This window comes from Megalops cyprinoides, chromosome 13 (assembly GCF_013368585.1).
Source record: "Megalops cyprinoides isolate fMegCyp1 chromosome 13, fMegCyp1.pri, whole genome shotgun sequence".
NCBI lineage: Eukaryota > Metazoa > Chordata > Actinopteri > Elopiformes > Megalopidae > Megalops > Megalops cyprinoides.
The window spans coordinates 14,390,358-14,408,258 of record NC_050595.1 but is presented as its reverse complement, the minus strand read 5'-3'; positions in this window follow the sequence as shown (position 1 = coordinate 14,408,258).

Here is a 17,901-nt window from a genome sequence, read left to right as displayed (position 1 = left end):
TTTAGTTTCTTTTTCTTTTATGATCTTTAGCCAGTAATACCACATTAAACAAGATAAATGACACAGTTTTACATTTGAGCTACAATTTTAGCTAGTAAGCCAACATTTACAATTTGCACAAGGCCTTGTGCTAACTGAAACCTAAATTTTAAAGCAGGTTTTACTTTAATAAAACATTAACAACACAATCAGTTAATTCTCCATATTAAAAAGTGTACCAATGGACAATTTGCACTTCTATTTGTAGGTACAGAGGTTGCAAAACCATACACCATTTGCCCCAGCCTGGGGATCTATCACTCTTTGTCCCAGAATGATACTTAGAACAACAATATTAATATTGTAATCTAATAGCCAATTGATTGGTCAAGAAATCAGTGAATACATATGATACAATATATCTGGTTTAACACCCTTGACTACAGTGTGACCCACAGCATAGAATATACACAAGATAGTAAAAGTAAAGTCCTACAGCTGTTTGCACAATACATAGCTCAAACAGAGAGTAAACATCTTCTCTGTGGGAGTACTGGGTGCCATCAGAGAGGAAGCAGAATGTGAAATAGTGCAGTGAGGTATTTCAGGAGGAGGACTGACAGAGCTGCTTGAGTGATTAAGATCGCATGTCAAGTGGAAATGACATTGTTGAGTCCTCTGGGGAGTCTGTGGGGGAAATTCCTGCCAGAGTTAATTCACCACTGGCAAATATATGAGGATACAGCATCCCTGTCCATTTGCATATGGAAAAAATAAGGATCTGCCAGGTTTTAATATCATTGTTATGCTGTATTCTGTTAGCCAAAATGCAGCATTTTCTATCTGCCTTTTTTATACTTATTCACCCAGGCCTGAACATAAATTGCAGCTGTGTTTTACCTCATTGCTCTCCCTTAAATTTATGATACATGTAGTATTACAACTTAGCTGATGTGGCCATTTAATGCCTGTTTGTTACCATATACGTTTAGCTAGCTACAGAGGTATGGTTTTGACATCCTTCTGGAAATACTAGCAGAAAATGGTTTCAGGTTGTCAACACCCAACATCTGCACTGCATGTTGCTTCCTGTTGGAAGAACTGGGGTGGCCATGTATCTCTCACTCTGATGCTTGTGTTATTTTGTAATGTTGTAATTCCATCCTTATTCCATGTCTGCATCCTGCACTACTGTTGTTTGGTATTTGTTGTTGTCACTTTGACGTTGTATGCAAGCACTATGAGAGACATTGGAAACTGAGTCAAATTCCTTGTATGTGTAGAAGCATGCTGGGCCAATAAAGTCTGATTCTGTTTCTGATTATGTTATTGTGTTGTTTTATAGGATCTGTAGTACAAGTTAAGAAAAAACTATATTGCAGTGTTAGGAGGATTTTTTGTTTGTCAAAAAAAGAAAACTGCTTTTCAAGATTTTGATACAGGAGGGTTCCTTTGTCATTCTTTTTTTAACAGAGCAGTCTGTCTTTAAGTTCAATATTCCATAACTAACCGTTCATTCTCACAGTGGTGCAGTGTGACTAAGACCGGTCTATTAATTATTAAAGGATACAATTACCATTGAGTCAGGCAGTCAGTTATTTTACCTCATGCTTGACATTTTCAGACTAAGAAAAAGATGGCAAGGATATTCTATACTGACCAATCCATATCAGGTGCATTATATGATTAAAGATGATTACAAGTCGTTGATCAAAACAGGTATATTTCAAGTCCCCCTGCAATTATTTCCAGTGCATAATTACACAGGGGAGATCATTATGTACAATTTTCACATCTGAAGAGGCCCACTTATGACTTTATTGAGTATAATAATATTGCTGTAAAACTTGCTGCTGTTCTCTTGTGCTTAAAGAGTATGAGTGCAAATTAGAAAGAAACAATATGCCTTCCTCTCATTCTACAGTAATAGCTTTCAAAAGAGAAAAAAGGCAAGAGGGTGTTATCGGATCTTGCTGATGTAACATGGCGGATGTGTGATTTTTCGCCAGCCACTGCACTTCCCAGAATATTTTTTTTATTCAGTAACAAGATGTCTAATGGTCTGCACCCCAGGGATCCTCACATATTAACTCTACAAAGCCTACTACACTAACATTGAGTAGTTGATCTGAATGAAATGCAGCCTTGTGACTCTTTGCAAACGAGCCATTACCTTAGTGTTCCTGCAAAAGCAACTTGACTCCCATCTCCTGGAGATCAGAGGGACACTACACTACAAAAATGGACTTTCAACTTAGGGGTAGTGCAACCAATGACAAATTTCTTGTGCAAACCATTTATGAATTGATACTTGCAGTTTCTCAGTTTCCAACTCCTTTTCAACTTAATCACCCTGCTGGTTTGACATTGGTTTATAGTAACTTAATACTGTGAAAAGTTACTCTGTTGAGATTTTGAGGTCAGCAGTGGTTTCTTTCTAATAGGGTACAAAGACAGCCATTATACATTATATACCACATTAATCTGGGAGCCGACTCATTATTTCAGAGAATGCCTGCCATTAAGTATCATTTTGGGTTGAGTAATATGGCATCCGGGCAAGAACATTCATCAGCTTGAACATAATTGAGAGAAGAGAAGAGAAAGTGTGGGAAGACCATTTCCCCTTGTCTTGCTTCAGTCAGCTCTCACTCAGGTTCTCTTTTGAACTGGGCAAGATAATCCATATTTGGACCACATCACAAGACCCAGACATCTCATGAATCTCATAAGCATTGAAAAAGGAAAGGAGACACTGTATGCATCATCTGTGGTGTTCTGCAGAATGCATGCTCAACGGACTGCAACACATCAGACTGAGGAGCACTAGAGGATGACTGATTTGGCAGAATTATTTAGCATTTGTTTTGCCACTACATGAATTATCATTTGGCTCACAGAAATTGGTACAGTTTCTCTAATTCTGATACTGAAGCTTGAGACAGCTGTTTGACCATAACCATGATCCAAGCAACAGAGTTATTTTTTTGATTTCCAAATATTGCAGGGTTTGTATTAAAACATAGCATCATGTTAAAATTTCATGTTTTGGATTACTACAATGTTGTGCCAAAAGCCTTGATACACAACACCAGAAGACATTTAATTTGATGCCAAATGGGTATTTGACCATAGTGAACATCATTATTTATTTAGAGTTATAGATCAAATTGGCCTCAGCTGAGGCTTTAGTTCCTGAATTCCTGAATTAACTGTTTGTACTCATCTCCATTAGTTTTGGTTGTCAGCCACGTCATTTTTCAAATATTCCCAACATTTGGGGACCTGATAAGGTCTAAACAGGACCTCTCTACGAGATACTTAGCTAGTTAAACATGATGATTAACTGTGCTATGATTAAATACAACAAACACAAAAAAATGCAGATTCAAGTGCCTAAATCAAATGCAATGCACAAATACAAAATACAGGCAGTTCCTGTTGATTCTTATGACAGTATTCCTGTGATTAGGGTGAGATATGCTTATGTTATTTACAAAATGGTGCATTACTTTTTTTGAATCCATGATTTGTGTCTTGTTGTGTCCTATCATTCCTAAGCCATCATGCATTGCATGCCACAATACTAAATATCCAAACTCAACTTCTTGTTTAAATATGTTTAAATATTTTAAAAATCCTACTTTGTTAATATGTTTATGAATGTTGAATTAAATGTTTATCTCCCCATTTTTGTAAAAACAATTGATTTCGATTCTGCATCCAGGAATGTAGCTCCCATTTGTAATATGGGGATCTGTGGGAAAGTTTTTAATGACCCATGATTGCTGGTTTCCAGGAAGAGCACAGACCTTCTTTACACAGGGGATACAGAAAATGCATACATTATTCGCTTTTTGGGGTAGATAATTTGCTTTTTTTTCAGGTAGGTGCATTTGCAGTTGTTTTTGGTCATATGTTTTTCATTTGGGGTCATTTGTTTTTTTTTTTTTTTTATCTTACTTTGCTTAGTTTTCCAATTAGCCTGTAACTGTCAATCACACTCCACTGCTAGGATTTGGGCTGTAGTTGACTCCGCAAGAGTCTGCACGAATAATCCTTCATTGATTGATGAAAAAAAAACTTTATTTATTTAAAGTAAATATATATATATATATATATATATATATATATATATATATATATATATATATAAATATATATATATATATATATATATATATAAATGCAAAATTCTGGTTGAAAATATTGTCACTTTTACATCCTGAAAGTATACAAGAATGTCAGATTTAGCATGCTAGCTAGGAGAGCTAACTGGCTACTGGTATATCAGCTTCTCTAACTAGCTAGTTACAGCACCCTCAGTATTTATGCAATGCAGTTCAATTGAGATTAAAACATGAAAACACAATATATGTTTTTTCTTTGTTCCTGTTTAATCAGGGGTATAAATGAATAAGGAGGACATATGTTTACGTAGATCTCACATCATCTCAAGTCATCCAGATACCTTTATTTAAATAGTACCTTCTTGCAGTGTAACAACCAATAGGTATATATCAAGCGTGGGCTACTCAAAAATCAATAGCATCATCAAAGTTTGAAGCCTAGAATTTTATAGAACAGAATGATAGAATTAAAAAAGCTGTTTTAATGTAAAAATCAAAATCAATAAAGATTCTGTTTTTAGCATATTATATTGGAATCATATGACATTTCTCAAATATCATGTCTGAAACAAATCATGTCTGACAAAATAAGAGTGCCAACTTCCACTCTCGTTCACACACTGGAGTAGAAGCTATGAAGCTACACAAGTACTTGGATATCCATACTTTCTTAAATACCTTGCATTTAGTATCTACCTTTCTTTGATAGACTCATTTTGACAAATTAGGGGCACAAACTGAAGCATGATAAGCATGCAAAAAAAATGAATGTGTTGCTCTCCCATAGCAACATATCATATTCCACATTTACATTTTTAATTTGGGTATTTGCAATACAAACAGAAAATAAATTTGTATTTCTTCTTGCATATGGTTAGTACATCTTTTCTCTAGCTGTCTAACTCATTTACAGCAGACTTTCACCAAACTCATTTACAGTCTTCATGGCCTCCATGAAGGCATCATTCAACTTTCACAAACCTCAAAATTCATCCTAATATTCAGAACAGTCCCTATGTCATATGTTGACTTATTGTTCAAACTGAGGTATATGAGCCATCTACCAGTTGGATCATGTCGTTTTATGTAACATTCTACTGTAGGAAATTATTTTTCACCCAAGAGTGCAATTGTTAGATGCAGAGAGAAAAAAAAGAACAGCATTCAGTTATCTAGCTACCAAGCTATCTAGCTACCCAGATAAAGGAAATTATACACTTGTGGAGTTAACTGGTTACAGGCAAGAAGAAACACTTCTGGGTTGACTATGCTACATAGCAAGCATTAACTTTACATACACACTCAGTGACTTTGTGAGTAATTAAATGTTCACCTGAATCAACTTATTCAATTTATTTGTACATGTTACTGCTGCATTTTCCAGTGCTTCAAGGACACCACAAAACCATCCATCTGATGCAAAGAGCAGGACAAGAGCTTTCCCATTGTGGGAGCCAGGCACGTTCTGTTTACTGATGTTTCTGTCACATTAACACCAATATATATATATATATATTTATTTCGCCCTCTCAGGAGCAAATCTTTAAATAATTAAGCAGCACACTTTAGCTAGCTAGTCGGGTAGTTTAGCTAGTTAGCCGGTTTGCTTGTTTACTTTTTTCTACTATTTTTCAGCTTCAGATTTTAGGATATTCTTATTCTGGTTGTGTTAGAGCGTCTGCTGAACTGTAAACGTAGTTTTATTGTATTTAGGCTAAGTGGCATTTCTTGTGCTTGATTTCTGCCTTTGACTGTTCTGAGCCACCTTGGTGCTTTTAGCACTTTTTTAGCTGGTAATTCTGTCTCGGCAGTAAATCTTTATTTAGGGAAAGCGTTTCAGTTAGGGGAAAAAAATGTGGCCAAAACTTTGAGTGAGAATTGCCGGATGATCGGATTTCTGGAGGGAGACCTCCAGGATGAGTTCATCTGCGACCGTTACCGACTTGTTGAGCACCTGGAGAACAAGATTCTTGATCTCGAGGCCCAACTAGCTGGACTCCACAGTAATCCTGAATTGTTAGAGTTCCAGGAACTGATTAGTACGCCCTATAGAGAGATAGTGTGCTCACCCAAGCTGGGTAGGGGGGAAGATACAGACCAGATAGGCCGGGAGAGCTGGGTTACAGTAGGGCGTAGGCGTAGAAAGGGGCACAAAATTCCAAGAGGGGCGGCATCTCCAGAGATCACGGTGACCAACCATTTCGTGTCACTGCAGGACGAGTTGGCCCACGATCCTGAGAGTGGGAGGACTGAAGAGCCCCAGAGCACCCAGGTGGCCTCATCCTCCAAGGAAAGGGACTTGGTGATAGTGGGGGATTCAATCATTAGAGGGGTAGATAGCATAGTGTGTTCGCGTGACAAGGAGTCTCGCATGGTCTGTTGCCTGCCTGGTGCCCAGGTTGGAGACCTGTATATACATACACTGACATTTAGTTTTTTTAGCAGATGCTCTTACCCAGAGCCATTTACAATAGTGCATACACGAAGGTTAGGCTAAGAGCAGAGACAATGCTAAATCGAGTACAATCCAATAGTACGAGTCATTACATAACATGTTGTAGTAGGTGCAAGATATAGCATGAATGTTTACAGTTTGTGTTAGCTGAACCAAAATGGTGTTTGAACAGATGAGTTTTCAGTCTGCGAGAGAAGATGGTCAGTGAATCAGCAGCCGACTGTTGTGGGGGGCTCCTTTCAAACTGGGGGGGCCATAGTAAAGAACAGATGTGACCAAGAAGATGGACCCTCTCAGAGACAGATGACCGGACGACTAGAGGTTGCAGGGCAGAGTTGTCTGGCAGCAATGCATGGTGTGATAATGGATTAAAGGTAAGGTGATGCATTTCCTCTTGCTGCACCACAGGCTAGGAACAGCTATTTGTATTATATTCTGGCACAGGTATGGAAAAGAAATTCCACCATGTTGCACTTATAGTGGAATATGTTTTTTAATATCAATCATGATTTCACTAATAAAATACAATGCAATACCATCAGTTTCATTCCTGGTACCACTTCTGGACAGCCAACTTGCAAGCTCCAATCTTCTGGACCTTCATCCCCAGCTTGACAGCTAAGTAGTGAACTCCAGCCTTCTTGCACTCCACGTCTACACTTCCACCACTGGTGAGGTCTCTTGTCTAAATTTTTCAATTTTTTTGAGGATTTTTAAATTATTATTTCATTTTTATGAGTATTACTTACATTTATTTCTTTATTTACCTTAGATTGAACATATTTCCAAGTGCAGAAAATGTAGAAATGGTAAGTAGTGCCAAATTAATGATTGACACTCACCACAATGCAGAATTTAAACACTCAATTCTAAAATTTTTCCCATGGGGGAATATCCCCTGGACCCCCCATGCAAGTTCTTGTAGTGAATACATTCCATTTCCACCACTGCTTGCAAACAACTATACACATTATCCTTTTCCTCATGTTCAGATACACTTTGTGACATTATAAAAGAGTCCTTAATCTATGACACTTTTCAGCATTTGACACTCAGCTGTAAGACATTTTGAAAAATGGAAAACCACTAGTAATTTACTCACCTGGACTCTGCTGATATAAAATTAAGGGAAAGGAAATTACCAGACAAGTAGGTGTGTTAAATTATCAGGTAATGAAAATGATTCATATTACATATCTTACATTTACATTGGTTACTTGGCAGATGCTTTTATCTAGAGCAATTGACAAAGCAAAGGTACAATGAGGTATGTCTTGCGCTTTGTAGGTTTGTGTTTAGTGTAGAGACAACTCAGTGTTGCCTAATTTACTTACTACTTATTACTAAATTAAGTTTAAATTATCCAGTATTTACAGCCCATTTACCATGTCTGTAAAATAAATACATACAGTATATAGCCATTGATGACCTGGGTGCCTTTATTACCTCTCACTGGTAGACCTATTAAAAGGCACCTGAATTCATACTGAATATGCTCTTATGCAAGCTTGACGTATTTACAGCACAATAAAAGCAATACAGCATATATTTATACCATGGAAATTAACATAAAAATTCAAATTTAAAAAGTGCACATTATCAGTTTTTCAACCTGCACTTCTGCTCAGCTATTTATTACATATAGTATTCCTATAATAGTGTTATTGTAAGAAGCATAATGACCTAGAAAATAGTAATGATAAGGCATGCTTTATATATGTTTGTACACAGATGGACAGGCATATCTGTCATTTTTATCTATTTACCTAAGATGAGCACTGAGGTAGATGGCAGTGCAACTAACACAAAGACCTTATCACGGATTCTGTGGGATTCATTAGCAGAAATGTAAAACCTTCAGGTATCTCTTTCCCTCATGCGGGGGAGGCAGGGGCTATGCAGCCTCTGCCCTAACAGAGTGAAGCTGGAGTTTGTCTGCGCAGCCGGGCTCCGGCAGGGCTGCACTCTGGACTGAGTCTGACCCACAGTCTCAGAGTGACGTCAGTCAGGACCCCGTGGGGATGCGGTGAGTCAGAGCTAGCCGAGGCCACTGGAGCGCCGCAGCAGCCATTAGCGCGTCATTGGTAATCCCAACGACACCTTCTCACATTCCTTGGCATTTGTTTCAATGTGCTCCTGCGAAGGCTGCTTTATTTACGAGGGTCGCTATTCCCGGCGTGTTTTCTGTTGGGGAGGGATGCACATCCCCCCCCTCGTTTTTCAAGGCTTACTTTCAGCTTGTTTGCTCCCGTACAGTTGTTGTGATTGCAAGGAAGATAAAGACAAAGAGACGACGGTTACATCAAATGGGAGGGAGAAAATCTTTAGGTTTTAATGCACAGATTGATGTTCTCAATATCTGTTAAAATACTATTTGCCTAATAACATTTGCTTTTGATATTTTTTTTATTTTGTTTGCATTTTATTATCTCTCATTGCATCATTATTTGTCATCTTTTTTTCTAGTTGTACTTCTGTTTCAATTCAGGTCTATTTTGGTTTGACTGGAATTTAAACTTAAAGGCAGTTATCCTTATTAAATTAATTTTTTACAGTTTGAAGCCATTTCTTGTGTTTGGCTTTAAAATTATCATTCTATTACGTGTATCGTGTAAGCTTTTGATTTTTCTGTATCTACCACAACCAGAAGAAATAATCTAAAGGAATGGCACACATGTGGCGCCCACTAATGTCCCATCATATCTGTTTATATATTATAATATTATATATTATGTGTGTATGTGTGTATATATATATATATATATATATATATATATATATATATATATATATTTAAGGATGCACCTGAATCCCAATATCAAAACATGGTATTGGTATGCATATACAAACAAGACTTTTTGTCTGAATATTAATGTTCATTGAATAGCCTCAGCAGTTATGATATTTAATTCATGTGCTTCCAATCTGTAATCACACCAAGATTCTTATTAATGGGATTTTTCCTATAATCTGTTTGTCTCATGTTCACTGGCAGTTAGAGAGTAGTAGGCATACCTGACAGAGTATCACCACTCACACTTAGTTACCACGATTCTAAAAAAGCAACCAGCCTGTACTTTCAGCAAAGTACAGACTAATCTCTAAGCACATCCTATCTTTCATCCTCAAAAGTATTTCTGGCATAATTATTTGAAATTCTAAGTCACTGATCTCAGATAGTAATGTGGTAATGATTGTAGTGATTGTAGTGTTCGTGTCATGTGAAGATTGTGGATACAGATAGTCCAGATAAAGATAGTCTAGTGTAGATAGTCACCTACCTTTTTCAGCTCATTAAATAGTGAGCTATCTTGCCAGCATTAAGGCTGACTCTGGATTTTGAATTGAAATTGGTCAATTTAATATCTTTACACTATTCTACCTGGTAGCACAAAATTAAACTGATGTACATGCTTACTCAACAGTCACCGCTCTACACTAGAGGCGTTTCAGCCCCACATGGGTTACAGATTGAATACATCCCTGCACAAACTTTGCTTTGAACAGTTAAGTATGGATCTGTCATATAGTGATCTAGCTAGCTAGGGCATTTCAAGCATATTACTGGTAAAATAAATAAACCAACTATCTAAAGAAAATAAATGAACAGAAGGGATCTACCTATGCAATTTATTATACTAGAGAGTATATGCCTGATGGGGTGAGGCGAGAGAACAGAATTTTGTTTTCCTTCTGTTTCCAACAACCTGGGAGACTTTAAGAACAGCAATGACCTAATAGACAGGCAACTGTACAACTAAGGCTGGTTGCTAATCAGCCAGGCATCTTGTCTTTGTTAGGCCTGTTAGAAAGGTACAGACAGCAGTGCCTGCAGTGAGGAAATACTGGATGGTACTGGTGTGTATTGAGGTTTTGCTCTGTTACTCACATTATAGCACTGCCTGTTAATTTGTTTATATCTACTTTCAATTACCCTTAGCTGGTAGAATAAATGGCTGCTTGCCAAATACACCATCTGGAACTTACATTCTTGTCCAATTCACCTGGAATGGTAGCCACTCCTGTCACCTTGCCACAGTTTGCTAGTTTTTTGTTGTTGTTGCTTTAAAACAGCATTGATTCTTAGTCTGAAAAAAAACCACTGCCTTTGGCATGAGTCCCACAATGCCACGTATACCAACAAAATTGTCCAAAAGCAACCATATTGTAACTATTTTCTAAAATGTTCCATAGTCATTTCTTTTTAAATGAATTTATTCATTATATACAAAATCCTACACAGAGGATCTGAAGATTCAGTTTTTATCATAGGACTACTACAAGCTAAAGTAAATTGACATTGGTTAGTAGCAAATTTAGTGGTTAGACTGAGCATTGATTTCTTCACACATATTAGCCTCTGATCCAGGGGACGGCAAAGGTAGTTTTCTAAATAAGCTGCTTAGATTCAAGAAATTAAACTTTATTGAAAATATTTTACTGTTCAGAAATCTCCCCACAATAAATGGGTGGTCTGAAAATTAAAAAGAGCATTTCAAATTAGCTCAAACATTTAAATAAACAATGCTGCAATTCCGCCTCGCAATACTGAGGGGGTATACCAGCAAAAACTAAAACCATATGTAAAGCTGAATTTAAAATATAAAAATAGAATTTAAAATTCAAATTGGGCTGATAGGAATGATGCCTATGATGCCAGACATTATTCTTAAACTGATAGGTGGAATGAAGGACATTTATATAAATGGTTGTTGTTGTGAGCCATATTTCATATCAGGTAAGAAATTGGCATATTTTGTGAAATGATAACTTTACCGCTATTAAGAACTTAGCTGGTTAGCTAGCTGGCTGACTAACTGTTACACTGTTTCATTTCATGCAGAAATGTTAAAATAAGTAAAAGATTACACATATTACACATATAAAGAACATTATATAAAGGAACAGTACTTAGATTGACTCACTGATGGTGGCAGACAGGGAGCACTATAATTAGATGGGAGGATTCACCTTCCCTGTGGAGTCAAGCCTATATTCTGACTTGATTTGTCCTCAGTTGCACTTCAAACAGTACTGCTCAGATTGCATCTATGAGTGCATTCATTCATTAAGCGTAAATCAGAGTGTTTTGTGCAGTGTTTTTACATTGTTAGTTTTATATTAACCTGAAATAAGTAAATACATTAAAAAATACATACAGTGCCAGCCTTAATTTTGTTATTTCATTTGCTCAAAATCCAAACAGCATACCTTTCAACATGAACTGGCACAGTCCTAGTATACCATTCGATACAAGGATCAGCATATATAACTTCTCATTTCACTCTGAACAAATCATGAGGACTCACATATAATCTAATGAGATTTTGCTTATTTAATTGAACAAACTGACTGATCATTCATTTAACACTGCATACAGTAATAAGTCTTAAATGTTGCTAAAACGTGGTATTCATGATTAAATCTTGTATTGTAGAGATCCCGTTACATTTTTCATGTAGAATGTCTACTTAAGATTAACTTGAAGAGTTTCATGGCATTTGGTTTGGGCAAAAATGTATATTCAAATGTATATTTAATGCAGTTCATTCACTATTTATTGTATCTGCCTATATTTACTGTAATGTACCTCCATGGTTTGAGCAACAATGTTTGAGCATTTTTTGAAATTTTGAAAACCTGACATAATGGTTTATTTCAAAAGCCTTATTAGCCAGGAACTGTACAGGTATCATTTCAAAATACCTGTACATCAGAAGGAGAATGCCCACTGTTATCTAGATGACAAAGTTTGGGCAGTGTTTGCTCTTTTACACATTAGCCTATGTTTGAAAATTTATTTTTTGAATTATGCACTTGAAATTTGCAAAACTGGAATTGGTATTGTATTGAAAAAAATGTAATGTGCAAAATATGTAAATTCAATATGTAAAAATATGCAATTGATATCACAAAAAATGTGATAACCACCTACCCCATGATCCACAACCTCAACCATTACTCTTTATCATGAAAACAAAATAATTTTTCCAGCTTCATTGCTCTGTCACAGTGACTATAAATCATTTAACAATGTCATTTTCAACAAATTTGGTTTTCCTCACATGTGAAGTAACCATGGAGGATTTAGAATTTCAGATACTTTGAACTTTAAAGACACCTGAATCAGATTTTTTTTTTACTTTTCTTGAATCTCTTCCTTTATATGTCTTGGGCCTTGGGATGCTTTACAGAATCCTTCAAAAACTTCTTATTTTTCTGCACAACTACATCTCTAGGTGTAGCTGACCACTTTTAAACTTTACACCCGTGACACATGGCTCAGTAGAAAATGACACCACACTCTTCAGATTACTGATAAATTGGTCTAAACTGAGCCTTTTTCCGTCTTTAGAAATGTTAAAATGGCTTCTTTCATTACCTAATAAATAAAAAGTGTACCAGTAAGCAGCATCCGCATAATGAAAACTTAAGTTCGTATTGGTTGGCCTATGTCTATTTTTTCATTAATTTCTGCTAAAATAGACCAGAGCCTACCATATAATGAATCCAACCATGTATTTTTATGTCAGGCAAACTATATTTCCTCCAAATACTTACACTTGTGATCAACATATGCTTACATAATGTAACAGAAATCTAGCAAGACATTACAAAGCACACTCAATACCCACAAAAGTGCTTCTGCACTAACATGCCAAGGATACATTCGCTAGATTTAGCTGAACCACACAGCACACAACTGAATTTTCCCTCTTTGCTTCCCTGAACAGCAGGACATTCTACCCTGGCAACAGACAGAGATTCCCCAGCCCTTCTTCTCACTAGGAGTGGTGCAAGGTGCACCTGTCACACACATATGCACATACAAACAAACCCATAAAATAGATTAGGGATAGTTGCCTGGCCAGCACCACACTGCCTGGTCAGACAAGCCATTCAAAAAACTTAAAAGCTAGAGAGTCCGTTCGTCTCTTACCTCTCAGAAGGACCTGCCACTGCAGCACCGATGCCACTATCAGCACCATGCAAAATGACTGCTCTCTTTCACAAAGGGGGGCATACTCCCTGGCACCATACTCCACTCTCCTAGCTGGTCTGGCACCATCTCCCTGGCATATCTTCTCCAGCAATTACTCTCCCACTTTGTCCATGGCTGACCCTCTCCGTTCTGTTCTCCACCAGCCAGCTCTTGCCTCCTCACAGGTGGCAGCAACAAAGACAAAACCCAGACTCTGTCAGGGACCTAGCCCACATTCCCTTAACTGCACTCTTCCCTTCTCTCACAGTGCTTAATTTGGAGACTCTCCCACTCTCTCCACCATCACTTGTCTCTGGTCTTCCTACCTCACCTTGGAATATAATTGGCAGCCTGCACCACCTAGAGTTTTTGTACTCCAAGGGGTTAATGTCCATATAAAAGGACACCACAGGCAGTTCTTGAATTTTCCACCATGACCCATTTAAGAGCATGGAGCTCTAACTTCAATGAGCTGTAGTTCTGGTCATTCTTCTCAGGGGGATGCAGGCTCTGGCTGCTGTAGGCAGTCACTCTCTCTTTACCTACATTCACCTGAGCCAGGACAGTCCATGACCTATCCATGCTGGTATCTGTTTTCAGGCATAATGGGAAGAAAGACTACATACACTAGGACAGGTGTGGTCCTCTAGGTCTTCTTCACTTCCTAAAACAACTGTTGACATGGTGATGTCCACAATACTTGACTGTTCTTCCTCAGAGTGTGGCCCCATTCAACAGTTGATGTAGAGGGCCTGCAAAACTAGTAAAAGTTGGAAAAATATGCTGATAATTCCCCACAAACCCCAGTACCCACACCTGGCGTGCTGTCTCTGGCTGTAGCTAGTCCTGTACCGTGGTTGTCTTCTCCAAGTTTGTGGCCACCCCACAGCTGACAAAATGTCCCTGGTATTTCACTTAACATTTCAGTAGGCCTCACTTCTGGGGCTGTAGCTTCAAGCCCATGCTACTACAACTGCTGGAACATGCTCCAGGTGCTGCAGTTGTGTCCGGAATCAGGCACATACACATTGATATCACTCAAATAAGTCATCAGAGACTCATATATCTGATCCCCATGATAATAATGTGTCAGCCTCTGGAAAATGTCTGGAAAAGCCTGAAGGGTATGCACTGGAATTCAGAAGGGTTGTAAAGGCTACCTCTGCCAGGACCGCTACCTGCCAGCACCCATTGACTAAATCCAGGGCGGAGACCCAGTCTGCCAACTTCAGGCTCATAATTGACTCTCTCAGTGATAACAGCATTGTCAAGCATCCCCTTCAGCAGGGTCCACACCTCTGGGAAAAGGCTAGGAGGGAGAGGGCAAGACCTTTCTTACCTGAGATAGAAATTACCAAAAGGGATGTCATGCAGCACCATATTAGTCCTCCTGAAATTCTCTTCATGTGCTATGAAAACCTGTATCCATTGCTGCAAGAGGGCCAAGAGATACTGACTGCTGTGGAGGGGTTGCCCCCCAAAGGCAGCTGGACCATTTCCACTTCCGCCACAACCTTGCCAGGTTGGGAGTTCCGTTGTACTACATCATGTCCTCTGAACACCTCTACAGGATCCATACAAATTACGGTTGCCAGGTGGCACTGATAAGGGATTAACAAGAGGAAGGGCTGAACATGCAGGATTGAAGTAAGACATGGCTCTCCCTCACTCTCATCAGAGCATAGGCTACTTTTCACTCACCCCTTTGATCCAAGTCCTCAACCAGGGAAAAGTCATAATCCAAGTGAAGGTATGGATCAAACTGGGTCCACAACAACCCCTCAGACTGTGCAGGGACCTCATCAGAGTTCTGAACAGCCAGGTGCTACCTACCTGGGCCTTGTTCTTCTCTACAAACCCCAGAACACCTCTTCCCAACACTGTGCTATGACATTCATCCTCAGGACCCCACACCTGGAGCCCTTGCGATCAAGGATGATTTTGTCCCCCTTAGGAGGAACTGAACCCTCTGCAAAGTCCAAGACCACATAACCTACATGTGGGATCTACAGACTGTTATCAGCCCAGAGGGTCAGCCAGTCCAGGGCAGCAGTGTCTTGCTCCAAATGGTCCTTCTGGGAAAAAAAAAAAAACTTTCATTAAATATCATCACCTGTCCCCTGTTTCAAATATGTTAAGCACTATGAGTGCTCCTACCTCCACCTCCAGTTATGGACAGACTCCCGGGACAGATAGATGACTAGGGCATTCAGTAGGCATTTCTCACAATACCCTGTGTCCATGCCCTTTCACTTTCACAGCACTAACAATAGTTGGCATGTTCTGCCTGCCCATAGCCAACACAGATGAGCCAACCCTGAGATGGATTAGCAAATAGCAACCTCCCCAAATGTAGTTCAGTGTTCGAGGGCTGTGTGGCAGCTGCTGTCTCAGGTCCTACACCAGTATTTTTCCCAATTCGGTCAGCTTTCTGTTGCTGGAAGAAGAAATACATGGAAAGACAACCTCTCCCCAGCCTCCGTCTACTTGGTTTCATCACTCACTTGCCCAAATGTCAGTCTGGGCTGTCAGCGCACCTGCTATGACAGCTCTTGTTTAACGGGCCCTAAAAACAACCCCATCAGCAACACAAAACACAAAATGAGGCAACACTCAACACCCAAAAACAAATGGTCCAACCCCAGTGATGTTAGGGAGTCAGACTACTTTCCATCACTGCACTCTGCCCCACTCTCACTGCTCCCTTTTTCTTTCCTGCTCTGCTAATTAGCAAAAAGTCAGCTGTGCTTCATTTACCAGATGCTCCTAGGTCCATGGACCCTACCCCCTTTCCCACTCCTGATGAGTGACTCCAGCTGCTGACATCATCATGACTCCATATTCTAGGTGATCTACAAATATCCGGCATCACAACTTGAGTCACAAACACAAACTTGTCGGGTTTTGTCTCAATGCAATACTCAGGATGACTTTTCTGACATTTATGTCATCACACAGAGTGATAGCCCCTTAATTTACGGCTGTCTGCCTGCATTCCTTAAATTTTGTGACTAGTTCATTTTATTAAGCAATTCAAGATGAATGCTAATGGTGCACATCCTACAGTCAATTGTGTGATATTGATGTCTGTGTGCTCTGCCTTTATTCATTTATTAAGATGCTGTGACTCATGTGTGAATTCCAACAAGTCAGAATGGGTATAATAAATACCTGCTGCATTGTGGAACATTGCATTTATGTGATTTCCCCTGAAGGTACCCAAGGCGCATAATCATAACCAATAGTTATGCTGTTCTGAAATCAACCAGTCACATGTGCAAAGCTTGGGAATGCTTGCCCAGATTAGCAAAAGGCTAAAAGAACCTGGCCTTTTAGAGAAAGCCATCATTGTGAGTATATAAACTATGCTTCTGGAAAGTAGTCCAGTAGTGTATAAAATACAAATAATTTTGGATGTTTAAACTCATAAACTTAGCATTGATGGTCTTAATAATGACTTTGTGTTGTTCAGTAGTTAGAATGTATGTAATATTTTGACAGTTTTCAGTTATTACACAAAAGGTTCAACAAATTGATTGGCATTCATGTTGAGCAATGGTAATACCTGGAGGAAATCTTCTACATTTTATATAATTACAGTACCAAAGGCATCCAGATATCAGCTAATTAGTGTTAACTGCCCCTCAACAAGGAAATGCTATGCTAAATGACTAAAATCAATTGCTTACCCTGGTCACTATTACCCTGTTGTGAAATAGATACTTCTGACTCTGTTTTTTGTAGAACGTTGTTTCACAGAAATGAATGGATTCTTTTTTGGTCTAGAAAATTTGTAAATGCACAAAAATATGATTAAAGGAACTGCCCTGTCTGTTGAACATTGAAATGCATTTGGAAAGACTATTTTAATACTGCGCTGAGTCATCCTAAAAAAAAAAAGAAAAAAAAAAAAGCTTAATTTATTTATTAGTGTATAAAAAATGAGGCTGAAACAAATACTTGAAGGCAAGAGTTCCGATTACTTCAAATACACTAACACTCAGAATTGTGGAGAAAAGCTTAATTGGTTAATTTATTGTCAAAACTGGCTAATTAATATGATTCAGACTGCAATGAAAACTTTGCAGAAATTGTTGATTTTTTTTTAGTCTGTGTTTCATTCATGCAAGCACTACATGGTAAAAATGTGACATGGACATGTCGGTAACATGGCCATGGCTTGAGATGACAATTTGGTAAAAAAATATTTTAAGTTAATAGTTCAATCAGTTCTTGTGAGGTAAAAAGACATATTCTTCAAAAACAGTTTGTAATGTGACAGGGTAATGTGTGGTTTCTTTCTTTGGATTTTAGCATTTGCCAAGTATCTACAAGATAGTAGTTACAAGTTAAAA